The following is a 26,685-nucleotide window of genomic DNA, read 5'->3' on the forward strand; positions in this document are numbered from 1 at the left end:
GTTGCCTGGGGCAGTCTCCCAAGGATCTCCTGGGCTGAGGAGCTATGTGACACTTCACTGGTCAGGCCAGGACCTTGGCTTCTCTGGTCTCTGGGGGCTTAAGGGGAATGGGACCTAGAAATAAGGTTCTGTTAAATACTCAGCCACAACACAATAATTTTTGCTGCATTTTCTTAGCCTCTGTTATGCCCTTTGGCACAAAGAGATGAAGAAATTGATTTTAGATCATATAAATCTTACCGCATCAGAGTTGTGTGTGGGGGGGGGTTGAATCAAATGACTTTACAATCCAAATGAGTCCTTTTTTCCTCACAGTGATTTTATTTATACCTTAGATGTAATTAATGCCTACTTAGGGATGTCCAAGGGGCTGCTGTGACCTTCCACACCAATCACTTCCAAAGCTGTATTTAAAAAAAATAAAGAATAAAATAGAGAAACAAAAAAGTGCTAAATAAATTATTCTGGCTACAATTGCCTTCCAAGCTGACTCAATTCAATTGTACAGGACTAAATCCCTTGCTTAAGAGACTTAGGGCACGTAGTGCCATATATTTACCCCTAAGCCTCCCAAAAATATTTTTCTGATACTCAGAGGAAGCAATGTTGGTTTCTGCTGTTCCCTAGGTTTCTCTAAATCCATTTCCACCTATTGAATTCCAATGTCTCTTTCAGCTCTCGATCTTCTATTTCATGAAGAACCCATATCCTTTGACACCCAGATAAAATGCCACCTTTCCACAAAGCCTCTAATTATCCCCATTGGCAATGAAATTTCTCCTCTCACCTTTCCTGCCCAGCTCACAAAATATTTTGCTTGCACCATTCTCTATGAATTTAGGTGACAAGTTGTGAATATAGCATGACTTCCTAGTAGAATGTAAACTCCATGAGTGTAGGATCATATCCATTCAGCATCTAATAGAGTCCTATACATAATAGTAGATGCTTAATCAATGATGGTTAAAGTCACCTAGCCAGTTCCTATGTGCTTAATCAATGTTGAGCACTGTCCTTGGTGCTGTGGAGGTACTGAAAAACATAACAAAAGGAAAACCTTAGTCCTTCCCACAAGAGGTTAGTAGGGGACTTCATTGGGAGAAGAGCACACACATCCCTAACAAGAGAATAACATTGGCAAGGCAAAGTATGAGCAAGTAAGTACAACTTAATCCAATGCTACAAATGGAGCTCCCTAGAGACACTAAAGTCAAGGAGATGGAGTTTAGCTTACAATGGAAAATGGTCAGGAAGCCAAGATAAAATATGACCTACGCTCACTACTACATGTACATTTTTTTTAAATGAAAAGAATGTGCTCTCTCCCTCCTCTTTTCTTTCTCCAAACCCACACAGTACTCATGCTAAAGCCCTTATCCAGACATAAAAGGAACAGAAAGAGCCAAATATCCAAAAGGATGCCTGCTGCCAGCTTGGACTGAGGAGACATAAGGGGACCACAAATCAAGGATTTAGAAGTGGAAAGAGTCTTAGAGGTCATCTGGTCCAACTCCTTCATTTTAGAGGTGAGGAAATGGAGGTTCAGGAAGGTTAAAGAATCTCTCCTTGAAGGTAGTGAGTGAGGGGCAAAGCCAGGATTCAAACAGTTCCTCTGCCTCCAAAAACCAGCAGGCTATCTACTGTACTACCTGGCTTGATAGAATTAGGAAGGGGGAAGTGGTGGGGACAATGGCCCAGGATGAGATGACATGAATGTCTGCTCTGTTGGGGAGAGCATGGATGTGTGGGGATTTTGTTGACATAATCATTCATAACAATAGCAGCTAACATTTATGTAGCACTTAAAGTTAAAACACTTTATTTTCTTATTTGATCACAGATCCTTTCAAGTATAAATGCATGTGTGTATGTGTGTGTACATGTCATATCCTCTGACCAGTCAACAAATTCTGCAGGGGACCCAGTCTTATCTAAACTTTGGATCTCATTCCTCCCATAGCAAAGGGCTCTATCCTCCAAGAGTACTTAAATGTTTATTGGATTATTTGGGGTTGGATTATATTGTATTGACCATTTCCACCCTAGCCTGGATGAAGAAACAAGTTGTCTTTAATCCTCATTCTTCCCTAGTGACAATAGGGGAAGTCAGAGGCAGCAGACCTAGTGACTGATACTGTCTCATGTTAAGTAAAACAAACCAGGGACACAAACACTGCTAAGAAAGAAATACAATCTAAAGAGCAAACTGTCCCCTGCAGCCAGTTTATTTTTGGTTATGCAGTCTCTATTGCAGCCCATAGTTCCTGGAGACATGAGTGCTACTAAGGTTGTGAATCAATGGTCAATTGGGTGGAGGCATAAATTTGGTATTCCTGCCCATTTCTACACCTCTGGCCCCCACCCCTTCAGAGGCTTCTGATAGTCTCTGTCACCAAGATGGTACCTGTGTAATCCACCACAATACTGGAATTCACATAGAATCCACTTGCATGAATCCTATGAGTCTTGCGCAGAATATCATGACCCCTTTGGTCCCCTGATCATTCCTTTTACCCACACAAGGCACTGTGATAGGACCTAAAGAGATGCAGACTGAATACATCCCTACCTTCAAGAAGCTTTTATGTTCTAGTTAGATATCTAGGACCAAGTGTTCTATGATCAGGGACAGATCACTCCCTTCACATTAAAAGGATCAGGGAATGTTTTACAGAGGAAATGGTATTTTTGCAGGGCCAGATGGGAGATGGAGAAAGTAAAGCAAGAGGGCATTCCCAGCAAACAAATGGCATGAGCAAAGGCTTATGGGTAGTAAAGCGCAAGCCTTGCTCAGAAAACCAGCAAGCAGACTAATTTAGCGGAAGCAAAGAATTTGTTGTGGGAACTAAGGGAGATATGAATAGAAAGAGGTAAGGATGTAAATCCTGCCTCAGTCACTAGCTTTGGGACTCCAGACAAGTCACAAACCTCTCAGAGCCTTAGTTTCTTGATCTGTAAAATGGGGGAAATAATACTTGTACTACCTACCTCACTAGATTGCCCTGATCAAAGTGTTTTGCAAACCTTAGATCTCCATATAAAGTTACAACTGTTGTCCTTGTTGTTATTAAAGGCAGACTGGATCCAGAGTGTGAAAGGCTTCCAGGCTAAGGATAGACCTCTAGCATGAATGAATTAAAAACCACTTAAGTACTTATGTTGTGATCAGCACTGTTCTAAGTGCAGGGGATACAACAAACATTAAAGTATGACACAGTCCCTACCTTCAAAGAACTTACATGTTCTTGAGGGGATATGACACTTTCACAGTTAAGTAAATAAGAGAGAGGGGATAGGACTAGACTTGGCATTTAACTGGCATAGAGGAAATGCCTTCTATCAATGCAAGTTGGCACCCTTACTGCAATTTTGATTCTGAAAGGAGGAATGAAAGGTTAAATGACCTTCCAACGGTCATACAGCCAGGATGGGTCAGATGTCAGACTTGAACACAGGTCCTCCTGACTCCAAGTCCAGCTCCCTATCCACTATGCCAGCATATATATACAAAATAAAATACAACATGATTAGGAGGCACCAGTGAGTGGAGGGTTTAGGAAAGGCCTCTTAAAGCAGGTGCACTTGAGATCACCCTGCTGGGGAAGATAGAAATTCCAAAAAGCAAATGTGAGCAGAGCTTTCCAAATGTGGTGAAACCACCTGGTCAAAGGTATGGAGGCAGAGATGAAATGTCTTACTGGAACATGGAATCAGCCTGGAAGGGTAGGCTGGAGACTCACTGTGAAGGGTTTTAAATGCTTAGCAGGAGTTTGTACAGTATCTTAGAGGCAATAATAAACCACTGAAGCTTTTCGAGCGGGGACTGACATGGTCAGGCTTTAGGAAATGGGCCCTTTTCCAGAAAAGAAACACAACCTGAGGAAAGCCTGGGAGTTCTAGCCTTAAAACTGCAGAGGTCTAGGAGCATAATCTCATCCAACTGAGTCATACTCTAATCTTGAATCCTCTAAAAGAATAAAACCAGTTCGCCAACTCAGGCGCTGTCCATGGGAGTCTCTCTCTTTCACCACACTTATTTAAAAATCAGAGATGGAATGATTAATTGGATACTCTCTTAACCAAATGGCAAAGCCAAGGGGACCTGCCCAAGACAGTATTCAGGAAATAGTCTCGTAGGCAACCGGCCCCTTTGTGGCATGCACACACATTACTCTGGGGCAGACCACAATGGGAATAAGTTGGGAATTCTTTCATTTTTCAAGGGAAAAATCACAGCTGTTTCTTGTATCTTGTCCAGGTTTATTAAAAATAATATTGATTCAAGGCTTTACATTTTGTAAAGTACATTCTTTTTAATAACCCTGAGAGACAGTAATATAGGTAATACCATTCCTATTTTATAGATAGGAAAATGAGGATCAGAATTTAAGTGATATATCCTTAGTCACTGCTACTAAGTTTGATAGGAAGTATCTATACCCAGATGTCCCAGTCCTGTGTTTGTTCTATTCCATGGCCTCTCATTTAAAGGCTTTTAGAAGCATATCTCAATTCATCCCATTTTGAAAATGAATAGATTTACCATGAGACTTGCTTCTTTTAGGTTCTCAGGCTTAAAGCAAAGGAAAATAGTGAGAATTGTCCAAAAGTAGAAAGGGCTGCCTAAGGATGTAGTAATGAGTTCATTATCCCTTAAAGTCTTCAATAGCTGCTGTGTTAGGATAAGCGGAGCAGATTCTTGTTCAAACATGAGTTGAGCTTACGTGATCTTTGAAGTCCTTTCCAAATGAAATTCTACAAGTACATTCTTTTAGGCCAATGACCCAAGTGGCCCAGATTTGGGAAACTAGCAATCAGATCTTCATCAGTTATTACCTCCTCCATCTTCTGTCATATAAACTTATTTAAATCTTCCTCTTTACCAATGGAGATTCTTCTGCAGATCCTGATATTCTCATAAACTATTGTCCTCCCTCTAGTCTTTCCGTCACCAACAAACTTCTTAAAAGAGTAGTCTAGGAGGCAGCTAGGTGGCACAGTGGATAGAGCACTGGCCCTGAAGTCAGGAAGACCTAAGTTCAAATCCAGCCTCAGACCAAACATTTGACACTTACTAGCTATGTGACTCTGGGCAAGTCACTTAACCCTAATTGCCTAAAAAAAAAAAGAGTAGTCTAAACATCATTGCCATCCATTTGTCACATTACACCTTTGTACTCCGAGGACCACAAATAACAGAGCGGGAAAGAAGCCAACAATTCCAAAGCCTTTATTTTTTCAGATGATGAAATTGAGCCCCAAAGTTAAGTGACTTGTCCAAGGTCATGATGGCTGTAAATGTCAGAAGCAGGATTTGAATCTAATCCTTGAAACTGAGTCAGTGCTTTTCTCACTGTCAATATATATATATATATATATGTATATATATATATATATATATATACATATATATATATATATATATATATGAGGGCTGTGAATTGGTCTGTCCATTGTAGAAAACAGTTTAGAATTACCCTGTACTAAAAAAGGTTGCTAAATTTTACATGATCTCTGACCCAATAATACCACTATGACTCATAAACCCTAAGGTCAAAGGAAGATGAGAAAGTTCCCATAAATACAAAAATATTTATAGCAGCACTTTTTTGTAATGTCAAATAACTGGAAAGAAAGTGGATGCCTATCAATTGGGAAACGGCTGAACAAACTGTGGTAGGTGGATGCAATGAAATATTATTACAACCTAAGAAATGATAATACAAGGAAACTTGAAAAGATATCTAAATTGAGGCACAGAAAAATAAGTAGAATAATTTACACAATGACTATGGTATAATAAGTCATTGTGTGGCATAGTGGATAGAATGCTGGGCCTAGAGTCTGGAAGACTCATCTTCCTGAGTTCAAATCCAGCCTCAGGCACTTACAGGCTTTGTGACCCTGGGCAAGTCACATATCCCTGTTTGCCTCAGTTTCCTCATCTGTAAAAATGAACTGGAGAAGGAAATGGCAAACCACTTTAGTATCTGTGCAAGGAAACCCCAAATAGGATCACAAAGAGTCGGACACAACTGAAACGACTCAACAACATAGTATACTAACAATGTAAAGGAGAGCAACACTAAGAGACTTCAGAATTTAAATCCCTGCAGTGATCAGTCTTTTGTTCGGTAGATTTGATTGACAGCATGTCTCCTGCCTGTCAACAGAGAAGTGGTGGACAATGGGTGCAATGATTCTTTAAAAGAGTTATCAATGCAACATTCTTTAAAATGGAATGCCCTCTTTCACTACCTTAACCCAATGAAATCCCACCCAACCTTTAAGGCCCAGCTCAAATGTCATCTCCTCCATGATATCCTCCTTACTTCCCAACTAGAAATGACACCTCTGTACTTCTCACTGAACTTTTAGATTCTAACCTGTGTGGTAATTCCCTTACTAGGTCATATATAAACTGTATATATATGCATATATGCATATACACACATACATACACACACGAATATGTGTGTATACATATATATATATGTGTGTGTGTGTGTGTGTGTATGTATGTATGCATGGACTGTATTGTATTCATGTCTTGATATCCTGTAGCTCCTAGCATGGCACTTTACATATGGTGGCTGCCCAGTAAGTATCTTTGGAATGAATGGGAGGAACCTTTGTGCAGAGTCAGGATCTACATGGAATACCTGCACAATGTCACTATAGAACTATAAGCATCTCTTCCCTGTACACTAGGAAATAGCTCAATTCAAGAAGATTCTAGGATCTTGGTTGTATCTTGAGTCTTTCAGGATAGTAGAAGGGATTCCCCTCTGAGGCCTTGGACTCCAGAGTTTGAGGTTGATTACACCTCTGCGGTATGCCCTCTTGTCACTAATGATCCCTGGCTAGGCATTCAGTGACTTGAGAATATGCATCCTGGGGTCACATGCCCTTGTTTTTTGTCTACCATCAGTAGCCAAAAGATATGAGCTTTGTGCATATGACACATTCTAGATACCCTAAATACTTAGGGCATTTGCCAGCACTGCTCAGGTCAGGCAATTTCCTTTAATTGCTGGCCTTCTTTTGTATCTGTCATAGGGCTTGCACCTTGCCTGCACACCTATCAATTAATTATGTGACAGAATCCAAAGGAATTTTAGCTATCATCTCATCAGAGAAATATTCATAGAACTCCTTTAGAGAGAATTTAAGCTATTTAGGCAATAAAGATGGGACATTCCATTCTTCACCGAAGCTAAACTGATAATCCACGTATTAACAAAGGTGAAAAAGGGCCAAAAAAAGTATTGTAGATGTCAGATCACAACGAAGTAGAATAATAAAATAAAATGTAAAAAGAGCTCTCCTCACCTGAGATGAAATGACCATTCCAATTCCTCAGAGAGCTCATCAGCAAATCTATTTCTGTAATAGAGTTTCTTTGCCTTGCTTGATGACCCAACCTGGACACTTTCCAATATATCATAGGCAACAGAATGGATTGGGTTTAAAGGATATTTCAGGGAGCTTGAACACAGGTGAGTAGATATATTAACTATTGGCCAATTTTCACTGAATCATAAGTATTTCAGAGGTAGGAAGAATCTTAAAGAGTAAATAGTCTCCTCACAAACCATGGAATCAGAATTGGAAGGGTACTTAAGGATTCTCTCCTTTGAGGAACCCAAGGTTCAGGGTGATAAAGTGACTTGTTATAGAAAGAATCACGTTAATAGGCAAGATCACACAGAGTGGTCAATTTCCCCATAACTTCCCAACCTAAAAACCTAACAAAATGGAAGTATACAACAACTATATGGCAATGAAAGCTGAATCACAAGATAAGACAGAAACATTGCATGAGCTTCATGAAATGACATCAGAGAACTTAAATACTTATGAGTTTCTATTAACTTTCCCCAGCTCATCAGATAGTCAGCAAATAACTTCATAGGCTTGTGTTTCAGGATTTGACAGTATGGTTCTCCCATAACAGTGACTTACTGTGAAAATCCCTCCCCACTTCCCAACCCCAAAAAGTTGAAGGACACTGACATCTATTCTGCCTAGTCACGCAAAGGAAAAGGAGTGCAAAGGATTATATCCTTTAGAGGTTAAGGTGGGGTGAGTGGGAGGGAAACTATCATAGAACTTGCTAAAAACAAAGTGGCTTCCCCTGCAAAATGGAAAGGGAACTAGAAAATGTAACCTAGTCTCCAATCAGAGTCTGTTCTGGACAGGGAATCAATGGGACCCCCCGAATCCCCCAGCCTTAGGGATCCAAGCAGGAAAAAAGGTGTTCAACATAGCAATGAAGAGGGGAGAGGCCCATGAATAAGGAGAGAAAAGAGTGAGAATTCAAGAGAGCCTGAAAGGCAAAAATGCCCAATAAAGAATGGCTGGCTACAAGCCTAATTCCCTAGCAGAAAAATTCATAGAAGGAAAGGAAAGGAAAGGAGAGGAGAGGAGAGGGGAGTGGAGGGAAGGGAAGAAAGAAAGATTACTATAGATCTTTAAAAAGGTCTTAACACAGTGAACAAGTATTATACTATGAAAGAAAATAAACCAAAAACTGCCAAAGAAAAAGAAAGCCGTGTGGACTCTCCATTGATCATGGGGTGGGTCAAAAGAAAAATAAAACTTTTTTTTAAAAATTAGGATAGAAATTAGGGCAGAAATCAGAAAGCTCAAAGCAGAATTAATGAAGACAAACAGCAGAGTAGAAAACTTAGCAAATATAAAAGAGGCTGGGGTGAGGAGGGGGCAGGAGAATAAGACTTACAAATTAAAAATACATTCATAAAAGAAAATTTGGTGGAAAAAAACCCAAACCTTAGAAAGAACACATGAATTATACGCACCCCAAATCCATCTATCTTGAAGACAGTATATTAGGATAATAGATCTCCCAGAAAAAATAATTTTAATTGAATATCATACTTCAGGAAATAACACAAAAATGATGACAATATAGATGACAAAGTACTAACTGAACAAATCCATAGATAACCAGAGAAAACCCCATGTGTGAAACTCTTGAGATTAAATTTTGGAATTGTAATGCCAAGCCACAAATTTTCCAAGCAAATCAGGAGAAAGGTATTCAGCTATGAAGGAACCTCAATTTGAATAACCCAGGATTACTCTGCAAGGGTGGAGGGGGGGGGATCAGAAAAGATAGATTAAGCTATTCCAAAAAGCAATCCTTATAAGCCAATCCTAACCATCAATGAAAAAGACTATCAACAAAAGAGAAGTATTTGAGGAATTCTTTTCTCAAACAGAACAGACAAAACAAAAAAGTTATCCTCAGACACTTACTAGCTGTGTGACCCTGGGCAAGTCACTTAACCTCTTTGCCTCAGTGTTCTCAAATATAAAATGGAGGTAACAACAGCACCTACCTTGAAGGGTTGTTGTGAGGCTATTGCAACTGAGAGATAAAGAGGATTTGAATTAATGTCTTGGCAGTGTCAGGGCAACCATTTTGGGAGAGGCTGTGAAAGTAAAATGGATGGGGTACACTGTATGTGAAAGGTGAAGGGCAGTGAAGAGAGTCAAAGTTGACACTAAGATTTCAAATTTAGGTAACTAGGAGAATGGTAGTTCCATTAACAGACACAGGGAATTAAGGAGGGGCTACAGGTTTAAGTACAAAGATAAAAAAAGTTTGGTTTGGGATGTATTGAGCTTAAGATGTCACTCAATGCCCAAGATGAAGAGTTGGAAGGAACTTCAAAGTCCAGCTAGTTCAACCTGTACCTAAACAAGAATCTATCCCCTCTGTGATATATCTGACAAGTGTCCAGAATTTTTGGAAGACATCATTGATGGGGACCCCACTACCTCTAGGGTACCTCTGTTAAAAGCAACCTAGTCTACCTTTGGGTACCTCTAGTCATTAGGAAATTTTTCTTTATATCAAACCTAAATTTGCATCTTCCTACTTCCATTTTCTGGGACAGGCAGAAGGAATCTAATCCCTCTCCCATATGATAGCCTTTGAATTACCTGAACATAATTATCATGCCTCCTCTTCCCTACACTTCTCTTTTCCAGGCTAAATGTACCCAGTTCTTTCCCCAATTCCATCTGGAACTCAGGAGAGAGGTGAGGATTAAAGATATTGATTTGAGAGACAACACTGTAGTAGTGATGAAGTGGTGGGGAAGAAGTAAGGATGAAAAGGGCAAGAGATGAAGGGAAAGAAAAGGTCTAAAGACAGAACCTTAAGGGAGGACTACATTAAAAGAATAGAAAGAGGAAGAAGAAACAATGAAGGAGAAAGATGAAGAACCATTCCTCAAAAAATCTTCTCAATCTGGGTGGAACCCAGGCCTAGGAAATTATCTTGCTGGTTTATAATGATACTTTCAATTAACAAATGCTTTGATGTAAGAAAATGAGGCTGCATTTCGTAAAGAGAAGAAATGATGGTTCCCTAATACAGAATAACGGCATTTTAGTCTAAAGTGGGTTGTCTGTATTCCTACTTCAAGGTGAGACAAGTCCAACTCATCCATAAAGATGTTAAAGGTTTAACAGGCAATCCTGAAGGCTACATGTAGGAACACTGTCCTGTGTTACTCCTCCAAAGACCAAGTTGGCAGCGAAGTGCTTACGGAAGCAGCCTATGCTGGTCCTTCATGCAGCCTCACCTCAGTTCACCTGCTTGCATTCTTCACTTACTGATATTTTCAAAATGAGATTTATCCCAAATCAAACGTATTAGATTATAGGAGAGTTTATATCTAAATTGAAGATGAGGAGAGGGCTCATGATACACATTGCTAGGCAACTGACCTATCCTTTTCTTTTCTTTTTTGCTAGGCAATGGGGTTAAGTGACTTGCCCAGGGTCACACAGCTAGTAAGTGTCAAGTGTCTGAGGCCAGATTTGAACTCCAGTCCTCCTGACTCCAGGCCAGGTGCTTTATCCACTGCACCACCTAGCTGCCCCTAGCAACTGACCTATTCTAAGTAAACAATGTATCTTAATGAGGGCAAGTCTCACATTTCCATCTGTCGAACCACAAAAATTAAGCATTTCTATCTGGGGGATACCTGGAACATTTCTTGACTATAAAGGGAAGTGTTCTGGTTTAAGAGAACTGGGCTGAGTTCCATGAATTGCAGATTATTGTTATCAGGATCAAGTTCTTTAAAGTGAAATGAAACACAGACCCATCTCACTTTTCAAAATAGTTGTGTTCTTGAAAGCCATAAATCAAAATTTTTATATATCAGGTTCAATGTTTCCTACTGACTTTATTTTATTTTTACTTTAAATGTTTCGTTGATGTCTTTTGTCTTCATGTCATAGAAACCTTGCCTAGCAATATATATATTATGTTCTACCAGCCCCTCATTTCTCTGACATAGGGAGGAGGTAGGTTTTATTATCTCTCTTCCAGAATCTTTGTTTTTTCCAGTATTCAGTGTTCCACTTCCTTTTAGTGAATTCTGTTCATTTACATCATTGTAGTTATGTATTTTGTTCATTTGCTTCTGCTAATTTCACCGTGCCACAATTCATACAAATTTGAGCCATGTTTCTCTAAATTCCTTATATTCATCCTTTCTTACTGAACAATAAAATTTCATTACACTCCTATATCATAGACTTTTCTTTTCAGCTACTCTCTAATTGATGGGCACTGTTTCCAGTTCTTTGATAGCGCAAGCAGAATAATTATGAATGTGCGTGCATGTGTGTGCATGCGTGCATATATGTGCATTGGACCTCTATTTTTGTCTTAAACCTCCTTAGGGAATAATCCTCACAGCGGGATTTCTAGGTCAGAGAGTATATGGACTGGATAGTCTTTTCTTTTCATAATTACAAAGTGAAACACAGAACAATTGGACTTCACAAATCTACCAGCAGAGAAGGTATCAGTTTCCCTGTCCATATGTGGAATGGACTTCCTCAATAGGTAATGGGTTCCTTCTCCTTGGAAGTCTTCAAACAGTAGCTGCGTCAGCAACAATGGGTAACTGTTTTTGAAAAGGAGTTGAACTAGGTTGGCCCCTAAAAGTTCCCTCCAACTCTGAAATTCTCTAATTCTTCCCATGGCCTCACCCCCAACACTGACTTCCCATCTTTTCTCATCTTTGCCAGTTTGTAATGAAGTGAAGTTTCAAAGTTGTTTTTAATTTGTATTCCTCTTACTATTCATGATTTGCTGCACATCTTCATGGGATCACTTGGAGTTTACAATTTGTAAACTGTTCATATCTTTTTGACAATTTATCTATTGGAAATAGTTCTTGGTATTTTATGTGTGTGTCAAACCTATATACTGTGGATATTAGACTTTTATCAGTGCTATTTGTTGCAAATATTACCATTCTACCATTTCCTTTCTAATTTTGACATATTTATTTTATTTATGCAGAATCTTTTAAATTTTATATAAATTTGTACAAAATTGTACATCTTTTAATGATGTTCTCTATTCTTTATTTCATTTATAATTCTCATTCATTATTATGAAAGGTACTTGGTTTGGATATCTTCTAATTTTTATATATGTTATTTTTATGTTTATTTCACAAAATCCATTGATTTTATTGTGACAGAGATGACTGAGAGAAGAAACATAATATTTAAGTTTAAGAATATAAATTACCTTTTTATAGATAAAAATTAGTTTCCTGCTAAAATTATTTTTAATTAAAAAATGAATTGCAAAATAAGAGTACAAAGTACCAAGAGTGGTTTTCATTTTGAAAATAAGTTAAATCTCTTCAAACCAACAATTGCAACCTGGCTTCTAGCAAAGCTGCCCACCAATAACCCGCAGCAGAAGAATGTGGAGCCCTATTTGTTGTTCAAAACTGTGATGACTCATATTCTAGATAGTGCTTTGGGGGTTTATTGCCCTATGAGGAAGTGGAATGTTCCCTTTCCCCAATTTACAGATTAGGAAATTGAGGCTCTAAAAGATGAAGTAGCCTCAAGTCAGTGAACATTTATTAAGTACCCACTATATGCAAGGCATTGGGAGCATAAGGATAAAAGTGATTTTCAGGCGGATCATGGCACAGTGGGGAACTTATTAACTTTGGATTTAGGAGACTTGGCTTTAAATTCCACATTTGATATTTGCCAAGTGTATAAATGTGGGGTAAATCAATTAATCTCTCCAGGCCTCATCTGTAAAATGAAGGATTTAGAAAGTAGTGCCTGGTACCCAAGAGGTAATTAATGAATGCTCATTTACTTGGCTGACAAGCATTTATTAAGTGTTTACAATGTTACAGGCACTGTGCAAGACACTGAGAATACAAAGAGAGGGGGAGAGATGGTTCCTGACTTCAGGGAGTTTACAGTCTACCACTGCTCTTTTACTATAATGCTTCCCTGTTCCACAGTAAATTGGTATAGGTATTCACAAAAAAGTGTTATTTCTTTTTTTTTTAATTTTTTTAGGCAATTGGGGTTAAGTGACTTGCCCAGGGTCACACAGCTAGTTAAGAGCCAAGTGTTTGGTCTGAGGCCGGATTTGAACTCAGGTCCTCCTGACTTCAGGGCTGGTGTTCTATCCACTGCGCCACCTAGCTGCCCCAAAAAGAACTGACTGATAGAGTTTGCATGAGGATCAAAGCATACTGTTTAAAAACTTTCATTATTTTTCTTGGGTTGGTTTTTTTTGGTTTGTGTTCTTTTTTGCAATATGGTTAATATGGAAACATGTTTTGCATGACCTCATATGTATAATCTATATCAAAGTGCTTACCTTCTCAAGGAGGGGAGAAGAAAAGGAGGGAATTTGGAACTCAAAAAATATTTTTTAAAAATGAATGTAATTGAGAAAAAATAAAATAAAACATTCTTTTTTTTTAAGTCAGTGGAGATGGGATTGAACTGGAAATTGAAGGATAAATGGGATTTCAACAGGAAAAGGGAGGTAGGGAAGGCATTTCAGGTGGGAAAATGGGGTGTGAAAGGGCAGCAATGTTTAAAATTTGTTCTAGGGGCAGCTAGGTTTCAGTAGATAGAGCACCAGCCCTGAAGTCAGGAGGGCCTGAGTTCAAATTTGAACTCAAACCAAACCCTTGACTCGTACCAGCTGTGTGACCTTGGGCAAGTCACTTAAGCCCAATTATCTAAAAACAAAAAAATTTTTTTTTAATTTGTTCTAGAGGACAGAGGTCAGACCAACTTGATTCAAGAGAAGGGTTTAAATAGGAAGAGAGCTGAAAAGTTAGGGTGGGGCCAAGTTGTGGAAGAACTTGAATGCCAAACTAAGGAATTAGGACTTGATCCTCTAAAGAGTTTTTGGTAGTGGAGGGATATGCTTGTAATACACATAATGGATTGAAGTTGGCAGAGACTAAGAGCTGGGAGGCCATTAGGGAGATACTCCAATAGTGCAGAGGTGACGAACAGTAAAGTTAAAGTATCTATCCAGCCCCAACCTCTCTGCTGACTTCCAACCTCACATCTCTAACTGCCTTTCAGACACCTCGACCTGGATGTCCAGGAGACATCTTAAACTAAACATGTCCAAAACCGAATTCTATCTTTCCTCCCAACCTCTCCCTCCCTCCCTTCTCTGTTATCGCAGAAGGCAACACCATCTTCCCAGGCCTTCAGGCTCACAACCCAGGCGTCATCTTTGTCTCCTCATTATCTCTCACCACACCCCATATCCAATCTATTGTCAAGATCTGTCCATTACACCTTTGCAACATATCTCCAATACACCCTCCTCTCCTCAGGTGCAGGCCCTCATCACCTGACGTGTGCACTATTGCAACATCCTGCCGGTGGGTCTACCTGCCTCCAGTCTGTCCCCACTCTAATTTATCCTCTCTTCAGCCACCAAAGTGATTTTCCTAAAGCACAGGTCTGACAAAGTCACTCCCCTAGTCAATAAACTCTAATGGTGGGGCAACTAGGTGGTACAGTGACAAAGTCACTCCCCTAGTCAATAAACTCTAATGGTGGGGCAACTAGGTGGTACAGTGGATAGAGCACTGGTACTAGAGTCAGGAGGACCTGAGTTCAAATGTGATCTCAGGTCAGACACTTGACACTTACTAGCTGTGTGACCCTGGGCAAGTCACTTAACCCTGATTGTCTCACCAAAAAGCAAAAGAAAATAAAAATAAACTCTAATGGTTCCCTATTGCCTCAAAGATAAAATATAAAATCTGGTGTTTGGAATTTAAAATTCTACAAACCTACTTCCCCTTCTCCTCTACCTTTCCAGTCTTCCTACACCTTACTCCAGACATGTACTCTTCCATCTTGCAACCCTGGCCTTCTGGATTTTCCAGGAACAAGTCATTCCATCTTTCACCTCCAGTCATTTTCTCTGGTTGAACCTGCCTCCTCTCCCTCCTCAACTCCACCTACTGACTTCTCTGGCTTCCTTTAAGTATGAACTAAAATCCTATCTTTTATAGTAAGCTTTTCTCAGCCCCTCATAATTCTTGTGCTTTCTCTCTGTTAATTATTTGCTATTTATCCTGTATATAGCTTGTTTGCATATTGTCTCCCCCATTTAGATAGTGAGCTCCTAGAGCTCAGGGACTGTTTTTTGACTATTTTTGTATTCTCAGTACTTAGCACACAGTAAATGTTTAATAGATTGATTGGTTGATTGATAGTAGTGAAAGAGAGAAGAATGGATGGAAGAGAAAGTATAAAGGAAGACTATAGGAAAAGCCTAGGTGAATGATTCTATTTGGGTATCAAGAAAGAGGAATCAAAGCTAAATCATTAAGAAATTTCCATATAACAAGATATACAGATTATCAAAGAGCCGCAAGAGATTAGGTTAGAGGACTTAGAGAAAGGGTCATCTACAAATCCAATTTAATTCACAAGCCAGGTTAAGGAACAGCCAACCCCAGTGATCTCTAAAAACAGGATAGACAACGTACAACCTGTTCTAGGTGGCTTAGGTGTGGAATATGCCTGGAAGCAGTGGGCTGGCCTAGATGACCCCTAAAACATGCTCGTTCTATAATTCTGCATTATGAGGAGTTGGAGAACTCTATCTGAGCAACAGTAGTAGCCACATTACCAATGATTAAAGGAACCATCTTACTTAAAGTTCTCTAAAAATACTTTCAAAAGTTTCTCAACCAATCAACAGGCATTTATAAAATGCCTAAAATGACAGTTGCTATTTACTCTTCCTACTGAAAGCAGAAAATGTCCTTTAGAAGATCTGGAAGGGACCTCAGATATTATCTAGTCTAGGACACCTTAATCTGGTGTCTTTAAGAAAAAGACTGATAACTATATTACTGGCTTGCTTTGTAATTTTATGTATTCTATTTTATGCATTTAAAAGCATTATTCTGAGAAGGAGTCTATACGCTTCACGAGACTGCCAAAGGGGCCCAGGACACACACAAGAACGTTAAGAACCCCAGATCTAATCCAACACTTTCATTTTTACAAATGAGGAAAATCTTATAAATCTTGAAAATTGTACAGGTGGTCAGTAGAAGAGTCAGGATTCAAACTCAGGTCCACTGACTCCAAATTCCGTGCCCTTGCCCCTAAATTAAGCTGCCTCTCTAATCCATAATTGTTTCTGAATCAAAAAAAGGAGGAAAAAAAATAGGGCGGGGGAGGGGAGAGGGAACACTACAAAGGAAATGAATTGTTCAGGAGGTGTCTCCACTGGAAGAGATGAAGATAAGTAAATTGATGTATTTGACCTTTCATGCAACTGAGTTTGATATCAGTTCAAACTAGCAGTTCCAAAATATCACAGTAGGGTATTTCTGTTTAAGCTGATTGTCTCTCCCTTATTTTAAGCTAGTTACTTGATAAATTCTTTTTTTTCCCAAGAGGTGTTAAATCATCTAAGGTGCAGAAATTGTCTCTACAATTTTTCTTTAAGAACCACTGCGTTTCAGAGAACAGGGAGCAGAACCAGAACAATTTATACAATAACTGCAACATGGTAAAGAGAACTCTGAAAGACTTAAGAGCTCTAATCAGGAAGGATTCCAGAGGAACCATGATGACACATGCCATTATCCACCTTCTGACAGAGAGGGGAAAGACTCAGAGTACAAATTAAGACATGTCTTTCTTGGATATGGCATACCTATGCATATTTGTTATGAAGGTTGTGGTCTTTTTTTTTTCTTTTCCCATTTTTTTTTGGGGGGAGGATAAGGTAGGAGCAAGAGAAAATAGAATTTTGTTAACTAAAAAATTAAAGTATCAAAATACTGCATTCTTTACTGTCTCTAGTATTATAGTACTTTTGTGTGCTTGTAAGGTAGACTAAACAGTTGAGACAGACAGAGACAAAGAGATGTGGGGGAGAAGAGGGAGGAGAGAGAGAGAGGGGGGGGTCCCACTGGAGAACTGGAGAGTAGTTTCTGGAAACCATATGTGGTAAGGACTTACCCAGAGGGGAAAAGATATTTTACCCTGCCACCAAACCAGCCTAAGACAGAATCACCCATTCCAGATGCTAGAGACTAAATAAGAGCGACTAACTGGAAGTCTAGTGATGATGATAGGTCTTACCAGATGCTTACACTCCCTTCTGGGGTCTGTGGCTCTAAATATATTCCCAATTGTGGATGTGGGTAAGATCTTTCACTTGGGGACATAAGATTTCTCTCCCTCCCTCCACTTCCCCCCAGTCTTTAGCTGTATGGTAAAAGGAGATTTTTGAAAGAAAGAAAAAGAAAAAAAAAGAGTAGCAGTATTTTGAATTGTCTAACCTCATATTCATGACCAAATTGGATTTCCATTCTTAATATTCCTTCTCCCTAACAAGCTCAAAACAGAAGATAAATCTGTTGAATTGTTACCATTATCTGAGAAATAAGCCTTAGTGTCCCTGTTTTTTACATTTGTGGATACTTTAATTCCACAAACATTAATTAAGCACCTTGTTGTTGTCCTTCTTACTTGAAGAGGTTCAAAATGAAAACACAATGTTGGGAATCAAGGTACAGTGTGGCTGTGGGGCTCGGAAAGCTCTCTACCACAGGTCAAACACAAATAATTTGTACGGACGTTTGGGAAGGAGAGGGCTCTAAATTTGTTCATCTCATGTTTCCTTTGAGCTACTTCAATTCTGCTTTGCTCATGGAGCACAGCACCTTCTCTGATGCAGTCACGCCTTTGCCAATGTCTCCCATGTCTCACAATCAATACCAAAGTTCTTCAGAGAGACCTTGAGAGTGTCCTTGTATCACTTCTAACCTCTGTGTGAGCACTTGCTTTGTTTAGTTCTCTGTAAAATTGTATTTTAGGCAAATGTACGTTTGGCATTCAAACCTGGTAGAAGCAGGATACTTAACTCACTGTGCAAGGTGCTAGAGGATATATAAAGCTTAGATAAGCCACAATCCCTGCCCTCCTGGCAATCTAGTAAAGGAAAAGGCCTTAGAGCTAAATTAGCAGTGCAATAGGGACATTTATAGAATTAGAAATCAAATCCTTTTAAAACATTGGATTTAAAACTGGAGGCACCTTAGAGAAGATCTAATTCAACTTACTTATTTTACAGATGAAGAAAACTTCCAGTTGTGACTTTCAACATGTCCATTTCTGTGAAAATGGAGGTAAGACTAGCTGTCTATGGGCAGGCTTCTCATTTTTTGTTAGTTTTGACTTGTTCCTTTAGCAAAAAAGTAACTAACCATTCAAATTATCCTTCAAGTTCTCTTTGGCACGGAGGCCCTCAGAATGCAGATAAGGAGCTAAAACTAAGGGGAAGGACTGGAGTTTGGAGAATAGCTACAATATATTCATCCTCTCTTTCTATGCTGTCCAGCAAGAATCCCCTCTAGCAGGGTCCAAAGGAAAAGAGAAAAAAAAAAGCAAACTCTTAACCAGTAGGTCCAAAAAACATACATCTTCTCCTTCCAAAGACTGAACCAGTCATTCTCAATGACTAGGTAACCTTAATATAACCCATCTTCTGGAGTCTCTCAAGGGACCCAGGTCCAGACAGACAGACAGACAGACAGAGCTCCAGACAGGAAATCCTGGCTCTGTATCTTAAATCTTAAATTGTCAAGTTCATGGTTGTAGGATCACAGCATTCAGCTGAAAGGGATCAGGCATTTAGTCTAGCACCTTCATTTTACAAAAGGGGAAACTGCAGCATAGAGAGATCGGTGTTAATATTTTTAGGAGTGCAACCAACAGCTCACCCCACCAGCCTCGGTCGGATATTAACAGTTATTGATATGGTGATGATACTAGCAACAGCTTAAATGCATGTAACGTACTATGATAATAAACAAAGCACTTTTCCAGACAGTTCCTCAACCCAAAGCAAACTTGTATGAATTGATACAGATCAAGAAAAGCAAAACTGGGAGTACACCATTCACCATGACTACAATAATGTAAATTAAAACACCGAAAGACTAAAGTCAGATTAAAAGGCAGCAACCAACACAATTTCCAGGAAAGAGATGAAGAAACACAATCTTCTCAGTAGAGAAGTGTAACACTAAGATGTGGAACATTACACATAAGTGGGGGGGGGAGTGTAGTGGGAAAAGTCTAAGAGGTAAAAGACCACTAAATAAGCTTAGCAAGAGGGAGCTGCCCCACTTACTTCTCAAGCCCCTCTGCTAAAATCTAGAAGTTGTTCAGAAGAAGAAATCAAACCTATCTAGCCATGTGAAAAAATGCTCTAAATCACTTTTGATTAGAGAAATACAAATTAAAACAACAGAAAAGAAAAATGTTGGAGAGGATGTGGGAAAATTGGGACAATAATGCACTGTTGGTGGAGTTATGAACTGATCCAACCATTCTGGAGAGCCATTTGGAACTATGTCCAAAGGGCTATAAAAGTGCATACTCTGACCCAGCAATACCACTACTAGAAGTATATCCCAAAGAGACCCCCCCCCAAAAAAGGGGAAAGGACCCATATACAGAAAGATATTTATAGCAGCTTTTTTGTGCAAAAAATTAGAAATTGAAGAGGTGCCCACCAGCTGGGGAATGACTGAACAATTATGTGATTGTGATGGAATTCTATTGTGCTATAAGAAATGACAGGCAGGATGATTTCAGAAAAAACCTGGGAAGACTTATAAGAACTGATAAAAAGTGAAGTGAGCAAAGTCAGGAGGTCATTGTACACATTAAGAGCAATACTGTATGATGATCAACTGTGAATGACTTATATTCACAGGAATAAAATAATCCAAGACAATTCCAAAGGATTTGTGATGAAAAATGCTGTCTCACCTCCAGAGAAAGAAGTGGAGTATGAAAGCAGATTGAAGCATACTTTTTTTACTTCATTTTTCTTTCTTTTTGGGGGGGGGGTTTGTGTTCTCTTTTTCAATATGGCTAATGTGGAAATGTTTTGCATGACTTCATATGTATAATTTATCCCAAAGTGCTTGCCTTCTCAAGGAGGGGGAAGGGAAGGGAGGGAAGGAATTTGGAGCTCAAAAATTATATAAAAAAAGAATGTTTAAAACTGTTTTATCTTCTTTACATCATGACTAATGTGAAAAATGTGCTTATATCAGATTGCATGCCATCTTGGAGGAGAAGAGGGAGGGGGAGAAAATTTAAAACTCAAAAGCTTATGGAAGTGAATGCTGAAAACTAAAAAGAAATTAATTACAAAACTGTTTTACATATAATTGAGAAAAAATAAAATTATTCTTTCAAAAAAAGAAACAAAAAAAATTTCTAGAAATGAAATCCTTCTCCTTGGCTCTAGTAAGCTCACTGGACTTTAGATTCTTTACATAGATTTAGAGCCAGAAGGGGATTCAGATATAAGTTAGTCCAACCTTCTAATTTTATAAGATCAGGAAACTGAAATCCAAAGTCAAATGATGTGCTCAAGATAATAAACTGCAGAGCCCACTATCCTGACTCCCAATCCAGCACTCTTTGCAACTCAAGAAATTCCATCATCATCATGAGCAGATTTGTCCACATGTAGCGGATAGAGCCCTAGACTTTAGCAAGTTCAAATCTTGCCACAGGCACTTCCTAGCTATTGTGACCTTGGGCAAGTCACTTAACTGCTCTCTGTGACTTCCCCAGCTGTGAAACTGGAATAACAGCACTTACCTCACAGGTGTGAGGATCAAATGAAAAAACATTTGTAAAATCCATTGCAAACTTAAAAGTTCTACATAAATGCTAGCTATTGTTATTATTGAACAACTAGGTGGTCCAGTGGATAGAGTTCAGGGCCCGGAGTCAGAAAAGACCTGAGTTCAAACCAGGCCTCATATATTTACTAGCTGTGTAATCATAGGCAAGTTACTTATCCTTGTTTGCCTCAGTTTCCTCATCTGTAAAATGAACTGGCAAAGCAAATGGCAAAATGCCCCAGTATCTTTGCTAAGAAAACACCAAAAGAGGTCACAAAGAGTCAGACACAACTGAAAATGACTAAACATTGTTACTACTACTACTACTACTACTACTACTACTACTACTACTACTAGTGCTACTACTACTACTATTATATATTATATATATATATACATATTATTATATATTACTAATATTACTATTACTATTATAAGCCAAGGAAGACAAGACAAATGAGGCACAGTATTCTGAGGATCATAGGGGAGGGAATGCTATTTCCAACCCAGCTGATGGGCTCTACCAATTACCTGATAAGATTCTTGTCTAGATGCTACTTCCCAAATCTAGTAACCAAACCTGTCTCTGTCACACACACACACCCCAAAATGTTAAAAGGGGTATCATTTACACTTTCAGGTGAGTCTAACCATGTTGGGACAGCTCTGAACCAGCCCTTGATGACGCAAGGAAAGCCACTACCTGATGGAGAAGAGCTGTTTTACTCAACCACCATTTCAAGAGAAGCTGTGAAACATAGTGTGGAAGGGATGTGTGACTGACTGTGTGGAGAGCTGGAGCATATGGGGCCACTACTGCCAAAAACCAAAGCCAGAAAGATAAAGAAATCTTGAGTACCAGGATAAAACACTTCGATGAAATTCTTAACATCCTACTGTCCCTTAGAGCCTGCCAAGTGGCCTGCTTAGTCCCAGTCCTGAAGCATGATATACTAGTGTACCCACTGACCCATTTTCAGAGAATACATGCCAAATACTTCAAGATGAATATTCCTAGGAAAAAAAGGTCATTGTTCATTCAAAACATTTGGAAATAAGAACAGCACCATAGCCTGGAGTGGCTTAAAAATCTATGCTCTGACCCACAAATACTATCAGATATTATTTATGCAGACTTTCTTTGGATCTAGCAAGGCAGAGCCCCAAATAAGTAGATTTATTAGGAAAGAAGTGACAAGAGCAGAATTGGTCCCCAAGTGTGGGATATAAGAGGTTTGTTTCTTTCAAGATAGGAGAAAATTGGCAATACTTGAGCCTGGTAACATACAACAAGAGTGGTCTGATTATTTTAACACCTGGTACTAGAAGTACGACCCACTGTTAGTGAACAGTCAGTGGTGGGCATTCTGGAATGATGTAGAGCAGCTATCAGACTTTCCATTCACTGTTTATAGGAACAAAATAAAAAGAAATCCACAAAAAGCCATGAACTCCTTAAATGCAGCTCTAGACAGGACACCAAAGGCAACAGCATCCAAAAGGACCTGGGTTCAAATTCTGGTTATGACACTGCTGTGTAAATATGAGGCAAATCAGTTAACTACCTAGGAAGTGGGAGGGTGAGGAGATCCATTGAAAATGGAAAAAATACTGCTTGAACAACCTATTGCACAGAGCCAAGTTTTATATACTGTGAAGTATTATATAAATGTGTATTATTGTTGTCATGACTGTATTTGGGTTTTCAGATAACAAAAAACACAACTGAAATTAACTAACAGGCCAAGCAAGTACAACCAATGGGCATTAGGAGTCTACTATGTGCAAGTGACTGTGAAATGCCATAAACAAGCAACAACAAGTATAGAAAAATCAGAGTTAAAATTAGTTTTTTCAGTGATTATACTCATACATGTACATGTTCTTCCCCCATTAGAATGCAAACTACTTGTGAGCTGGGATTGTTTCATTCATTGTATTTATATCTCTAGCACGCAGCACAGGCTCTGGCATGTAATAATTAATAATTGCTAATAAGAACTAATAAAGATTAAAAGGCAGAGGCAGTATAAAGAGTAAAATCATACTTCTCCACTTTTTTACTCTATTGAGAGTATTAACAGTTCTTTGGACTCAGCACTAAGGCCATCCAAGACCATCTACAGGAATACTAAGTCACTTCTCACATCTATTATGTGATTATATATACATACATACATAGATTAGTGAGCAATCTCTGCCTTCAGCCCCCACCTCCTTCCAAAGTCCCCAAGTAAAGCCAACTTTAAAAAGCCCTGGGAAACAAGCTTCTAAGAAGATGAAGATATGTGTTCCATGAAAAGCCTAGGAATATTTACCAACTATCTTTTACCTGCCTCTTTCCCTGTTCCTTCCCCTGGGTGCCTCCTGTTTCCCATGCTTCAAGGTACAGAGATGAGTACTGCATTCCAACTTGGGATCTTGGGTTCTAGAGACAGAAGGAATCTTAGAGATCATCTAGTCCCACCCCCTCATAGATGAGGAAAATGCTCCAGTAGTAAGCAGCAGGGTTGTGATTGAAATCCAGGTTCTCTGATTCCAAATCCAATTACACCACACTGCCTCCTTATATCCAGGTTCTAGAGAACCCCTATGTAAGAAAGAGCATTTGTTGTTCAGTCGTTTCAGTTATGTCTCACTCATTGTGACCCTATTTGGGGTTTTCTTGGCAAAGATACCGGACTGCTTTGTCACTTCCTTCTCCAGCTCTTTTCAACAGATGAGGAAACTGAGGCAAACAGGGTTAAATTGATTTGCCCAGGGTCACCCAGCTAGGTAGGGTCTAAGGTCAGATTTGAACTCAGGAAGATGAATCTTCCTGATTTCAGGCTCAGCACTCTATCCACTGTGCTACCTAGCTGCCCTAGAGAAATAGCGTAGACAGGTGAAAAAGCACTGACTTTGGATTCAAAGCACCTGGATTCAAATTCTGCATCTGATGCTTACTATCTGTGTGACCTTGGGTAAATCAATTAACCTCCTCTGGCTTTAATTTCCTCACCTATAAAATAATGGTATTGGACTAGATGGTCTTTGAGGCCCCTCCCAGCTCTGGATCTCTGATCCTATCTCTCATCCTAAACCTAAACATTTATTAGCCAACTACTATGCTCAGAGAGAACATGTTACACACATACAAGTAACTATAATACAAATAATAGTTGAGCAGCTAGGTGGCAAAGTGGATAGAGTGCAGGGCTTGGAGTCCGAAAGACTTTGTAACCCTGAGCAAGTCACCTAATCTGGTTTGCCTCAGTTTCCTCATCTGAAAAATTAGCTGGTGAAGGAAATCGCAAATCGCTTCAGTATCTTTGCCAAGAAAACCCTAAATGGGGTCACAAAGAGTCAGGCATGACTGAAACAAATGAACAACAATAACAACAAGTTAAGAGACCTTGCAAAGTGCTCGTGGAAGAGAAGGGAGGGAGAGATTAGGGAAGGTTCCCTAGAAGAGGTGATATTTGAACTGGGCTTGGAAGGATGCAGAGAAGACAGGGAATTGGAAAGGTACAGAACATGTATATGAACAAGGAGTCCAGTTTGGGTGGCTCATAGAGGAAATAAAAAAGAGCCATATGAAATAAGGCTGGAAAGATAGTATGGTGCCAGGTTGTGGAAGACGTCAAATGCCAGGCTTACAAGTTTCAGCATGTAAACTACTCAGTAACCAATAGGACACTACAGGTTTTTGGCCAGAGACGTGATACGAACAGCTTTATGCTTTAGGAAGGATGGGCTGAAAAAGGATAGAAGGTAAGGAAAGAATACTTGTTAAACTACTGCAACAGTTCAGGCTGGTGATAATGAAGAAGTGGCATCAGGAACAGAGAAGAGGGGTCAGATGTAAGAGATGCTGCTGAGGCGCGATTGATAAGAACTGGTAACTGAGAGGCCAAGGACAGGAAGGAGCAGAAGATAACAGCAGGATTTCTAAGATGGGAGTCTAGGTGAACAGTGGTATTGGTGGCAAAAATAGTGACATCAGAAAGTTTAGGGAAAAGATAAACAGCTCAGTTTTAGACCCACTGAGTTCCAGGTGCTGGCAAGAAAACCTGGTAAAGATGTCCCCTAAGCAGTAGAGATGTCTTTCTGCAGTGTGATAGAGAAGTGAGAGCTCTGTCATCTGTATAGAGGTGATAGTTGAAGGGATGGGGCAAATCACTCTAACCCAGAGGTGGGGAACCTGGGGCCTCTAGGCCACATGTGGCCTTCTAGGTAGGTCCTCAAGTTCGGCCCTTTGACTGAATCCAAACTTCACAGAACAAATCCCCTTAATTAAAAGGGTTAGAGTCAAACCCTTCTCTGATTAGTAATAAAGCTCTAGCTTCTAAGAAATCCTGCAGGTTACTTGTTTTGGGCCTTTCATTTACTTCTGATCTCCCTGGAGAAGTCAGCACCCACTCACCTGCCTTCAAGAAACTAAACTATTTTAGACCGTACTGTTACTGCCTCCACTTAACTCAGAACTGGCTTAGTAGATTTTATGTGGATAGTTCCAGAAGAGGTGGAAGGGGGGAATGACAGAATTTGCAACCGAAGAAAGCACAGTTTACTTTAAAGGAGGGTTGGAGAAGATTGCATCCAGCTTCCTCCTGACAATCTTGCTTCTACAGCAGAATGAAAGAGAATAAATGTGTAATGCCTGTTGCTGAATGTCGAACGTTTGTCTACCTCCTGCAGTTCCAGAATTCGGGAGCTGGGGCCCAGGCTCTTCAGCAACAATTTCCCCCTCTGAAGATGTGAACTGAATCGTGGGGGTGGGATGGGTTCAAGACTCTCTCGAATCTAGATCGAGCTCTAACGCTACCAACACCTAAAGGGCTGGCCTTGGGCATCCCAGCCAAGGGTTCTCCACTCCTCCTCGGCCCCTGCAGCGCCTTCTGCTAGTTGAGCTTTGCGAACCCCGGCCGGCCGAAGCTGTAGTGACTTGCGGGGTTTACAGTCCCGAGGGTTCCCCACTATGTGAGGAAGCTTCAACAGCTTCGGCTAGTTTCCAGGAACAACAGAGAAGTCGAGGACCATCCGAGTGCAACAGTCTCCAAAGACGCAGAGAAGCAAACCTTCAATGTTCCCCGCCGCCTTCCCCTATCCCCACCCCCAAAGAGCCTCCGGGTCCAGAGGAGCCCACACGGAGTCTCTAGGAGATAATGACCCGACACAGACAAGCGTGTCTGCAGATGAAAGCAAGGAAGGGAAGAGAACCTTCCCCCACAGGAAAGAAAATTCGGCAGATCACATCAGACGATTACACACACACACACACACACACACACACACACACACACACACACACACACACACACACACACACACACACACACACCCCACACACAAAACAAACAAGTTTAAACAAGCTCTCAGAAGCAAGCTGGGTTCAGTGCAGGCAGGCAGGCGAGACTGACTCACTAGTTGGGATCCGCGAGAAGCGTTCAGTAAACTGCCCCAGCCAGGGGCGCAAGCATCTAGCGGGGGGTGGGGGGCAGAGAGGAAAGCAGGGAGCCAGGAGGGCAGACTTGGGACGGGAGATGGAGAGGGAAAAAGTGAAGGGGTGTCGAATTCCTTCTATCTGGAAACATTTCTCCCCCTGAAGCCTGTAGGAGGGGGTCCTTCCCGTCCCCGACCCCCAAATCTTCCATTCCAT

The 26,685-nt window shown here is 40.0% G+C and overlaps 1 protein-coding gene across 1 annotated transcript in view; it reads right to left on the reverse strand.

The window, feature by feature from the left end:
- PARD6G (par-6 family cell polarity regulator gamma) overlaps positions 1–26,685 on the reverse strand; it is a 158,831-nt gene that overhangs the window by 131,108 nt on the left and 1,038 nt on the right.

This window comes from Phascolarctos cinereus, unplaced genomic scaffold, assembly GCF_003287225.1.
Source record: "Phascolarctos cinereus isolate Bilbo 61053 unplaced genomic scaffold, phaCin_HiC Scaffold_4;HRSCAF=312, whole genome shotgun sequence".
Taxonomy (NCBI): Eukaryota; Metazoa; Chordata; class Mammalia; order Diprotodontia; family Phascolarctidae; genus Phascolarctos; species Phascolarctos cinereus.